Here is a 3,930-nt window from a genome sequence, read left to right on the forward strand (position 1 = left end):
AGCTGGCTGTTCCCTTTGGTGTGGGTGGAAGATCTCCTCAGTCGTTCTTCATCTCTTGGCCCCACACTGGACCCACTTCCATGGACAGGAGCCTTCCGTTTTTATAGATAAACCATCCTGATGATGGCAAAAGGCAGCTACAGTGACAGCCTTTCTGAAACAAGCAGAACTGACTGGTCACTCTGATTGCGGCAGGCAGTGTCCCGCTCCAAGCTTTACCAGAGCCCTTATCAGCAGGAGTGGCAGCTGTAGCCGCTCTGGATCCAGGCCAGCCTCTTCCCTCTCCTCTGACACATGCAATTTCTTGTGTCTTAAGCCAGCAGGTCTCGAGAGTGTCTTTGTTCCCACTTTATTTGCTGTGATCCTCCTTTCCCAGCTGAACAGCCCTGTCCGGGCTCATCCCCCTCTGTGCCAGCATCTCGTGGTCTCCCAGCTGAGGGCAGGAGCTCGGTCCTTCCCGGAGGAGTGGAAGCAGCAGACAGCAGGATGGGAATGTGCATCAGCCAGCCCTGCTTTGGTCAGGCCGTGGAAGGCTGGAACCACTTTGAAGGAACTGTGGGCTCCAAAAGGCTGTTTGCACCACGCAGAGCTCCCAGGGCTCGCGGTGAGTATCTGGGGCTCACTGACAGGGCGTAACAGAGGGCAAGGCAGAAGTCAGGTCCTGAACACGAGCCAACTGCTAAGGACCAAGCTGAAGGCTCACTGTCCCCTGGGCACGTTGTGGCTCCCAGCCCTGCCCGAGCATCCCAGCATCTCTCTGCACCGCTGCTGCAGAACCACCCTGATGGCCGTTTTATCTCATGGTAAAACACCAGCACTGCTTTTGCCCGCTGTCACTGTGCTGGTGAGGCTGGGCTCTCCTCCCCAAAGACGGCAGTCTGCACAGCGTGATGCCCTGGAAATGCACATTTGATTCCTGCTTTCCCACCAGCTGCTGGAGGTGCTTTGGTCGAGCCACTTCCCCTGTGCTGCTCCATTCCCCGGCTGCAAAGGAAAGAGGCTCTGCTGGCACCGCATCCTCCGCAAAGAGCTGTTAGAGCTCCTGCTGCAGCTCTGCTAGGACCAGGCAGTGTCATTTCAACACCAGGCTTGCCGTGGTGTTCGTCTAGGCTGCATCCAGGGCTGGCCTCTAACCCTACTGTGGGGTCAGATGGGCTGTTGGTGGTCGTAACTTTGCTCTTGCTTCACACAAGAGAGGGGCAGCATTCCCTTGGAAAGCCTGGCACACTGGCTCTGCAACACCAGCGCCGCATCCCGCCCCTCACCTGTACCTCTATTGCAGATTAAGGCCGTCAGGACCATCCAGGTGCTGGCTGTAGTGCACAGTCAGGGAGCAGGACACGCTCCACATCAGCACTGGGATGTGTCCATGGCACAAGGTGGGAAAGGAGGAACAGAATTCACAGACACTAGGGCAAAAACATATTGCGGAGGTCCACAGCCACTGTGCAAGCGTTGGCTGGTTTGGGACCCAGAGGTATAAACACACGGACAGACAAGAGTGTGTGCTGCTGGATGCACCCACAGTCATTTTGTTATTATTTTGTCCGTCTGTTCCTCAAGTGCAGGAGACCTTTTCTGTTCGGTGGCAATTTCCAAGGTTTTGAATTGCACTTTTGAGCTAACTGGAACCAGACATTGAGAATGGTCTTATCTCCTGAAATTCTATGAAATCATGCTGAAATGCCCATTTGCTGACAAAGGAGAGTCACGTGCTGCAGGAAAGCCAGACTGGTTTGGAGTTTTTTTTCTCTTTCTCTTCGCCCAGCCCAGGATGCTCTCAGCACCACCACTGGGACCGGGTCCTTTGCCTGTCAGGCAGGTTGTCTGTGTAGGATAGAGGGTCATAAGTGCAAATCCCTGCTTTATTAGGATAAAGGCAGGAAATTTATTCCTAAATCATGCAAAACAAGGATTTCATCATTCTGAGACACCGACATAACATATCTGTCTTTGTTGCTTTTTAAGTAATGCCTGGAAAAGCATTGCTGAAGCCGATGTGCTTACACAGAATCCTTCCATTCCAGTGCACAAACATTATTCCGTTAAACCAGTCTGAGTAAAAAAACACTCTGATTGGTCCTATTTAAAAGCTGCCCTCATCCCCTCCTCTTGGGGTCATACACATTTTCTTTTAGATATTGTATTCTGATCAAAATGCACAAGAGTAATGGTAAAAGCATTTTGATTGCTGATTCAGAAAACGCATTTGATCAACTTCTTAAAAATACATCAGTACTAAAATACGAAGGGCTAAATTTCTGCCTAATCTAAGCTGGCTTCAGTGAATCTCCACGGTTTTATATCCTTGCATGCATCACAGGTTGAGAGGTTTAGGGCCAGGGAGGCCCTTGCTTGCCCTGCAGCTTGGTCTTCTACGCAGAATAGGTCAGAAACCCACACCCCCCCAGCAATTTAAGCAAGCTCAGAGGTACCAGATGGGCTGCGATGTGCCCATCGCTGATTTAGGGGCCGTTATCCCCAGATGTCCCACTGGAGCTCCGTATGCGAGTGGCACCCCAGCATCACTTTGTGCATGGAGGTCCAGGACCAGCCCCGCCAGGCAGGCAGGAAAGGGCAGCAGCGAGCAGGCTGATGCCTTTGGGAGAGAGCCCAAATAGCCAGGAAAAGTAGCCTCAGCTTCGGCCAGTCTGACTGCCTTTCTGGAGCGTGATGCTCCCACCAGCCCAGAGCCCATCTTCCCCCTCTCATGCCCCTTGCTCCCTCCCTCCCACCCCACAGGCAGTCGCAGAGACACAGGAGCCCACTAAGAAGTTCAGAAAATGTGGGTTTTTTATTGACTGTTACAGACACATCTGCCTCCAGAAGGTTTAATGGTACTTGTAGGCCAGAGCGTGGGCCACCACGCCAACCAGCTTCTGCCAAGTGGCCTGGCAGGCAGGGGTGAAGTCCTTGGTGAAGTGTGCGGCCAGCACAATGATGAGGATGTCTCCCAGGAGCTGGAGAGGAGAAGAAAGGAAATCGGGTCAGCGTGGTGCTGAGCATCACTTCACCCCGCACAGGACCCAGGGAGCAGGGGCTGGAGGGAACCCAGCTCTCTGGCGGGTCCTGGAGGCTGTGACCCAGGGAAGCTCATTTAGCTGAATTCTCTGTGCAGGAAAACAGTCCTGTGCTGACCACATGCACCAGTATCCAGCTGCTCTGTCTCTGCTTCTTCTCACACCTGCTTTTTGCAGCCTCTAGACTTTATTTCCAGACATTTTCTGATTTTTTTCCTTTTTTTTTTTTTTCTGTAAAACCCCATGCCTACTTGAGCAGACGTTTAGAGTCAGTGAGAGGTCTACCTGCTACATCCACAAAGTCAGGCTTAAACAGAGACTGAAACAGAGGCCACCAGCCACATCCAGCCCTCTCAATCCCTTCCAGCCTGACCTGCTCCCTCTTTTCACCCACAGTGACTTCTCACCTCCCTGCACCCTGATCTCTTTTGCTTCATTACCTCCTGCTCCCCTCCCTCATCTGCTGACCTTGTCCCCAAGCTCAGACCTGTCCTCTCAGTCTCTAATCCCAGTCTGCATCTCTTCCCATCAGTGTCCAACCCCTGACCATCCCGCACTTGCTTTCCCCTCTCCTCCCATGCCTGCCAGCCTTGGAAAAAGGGGAGATGACGTGGTCTCCATCCTTGGGGCCAGGAGGTGCCACGGAGAGTCTGCCCATGGCCCCGACACAGCGGGACTTCCCTCCATGCTGTCCACCCTCAACCCCACTTGACCTCCCGCATCCTTCTCCCGCTTTTCTCAAGCCATGACTGAGCAAGCCTCCAGGCTTTCCGAACATCTGCCTATACTTGTCCCCAAACCCCTCACAGCCTGGAGTCTGGCATGTCCTTGGCATTATCAAATGCCCAACCTTCCCCTCTCCCCCAATTTCCATCCAAGCCATCCCCTTTCTGTTTGGTAACTAAAATAT

The sequence above is a fragment of the Cariama cristata genome, unplaced genomic scaffold (genome assembly GCF_000690535.1).
Source record: "Cariama cristata isolate BGI_N322 unplaced genomic scaffold, ASM69053v1 scaffold19118, whole genome shotgun sequence".
In the NCBI taxonomy this organism is placed as follows: Eukaryota; Metazoa; Chordata; class Aves; order Cariamiformes; family Cariamidae; genus Cariama; species Cariama cristata.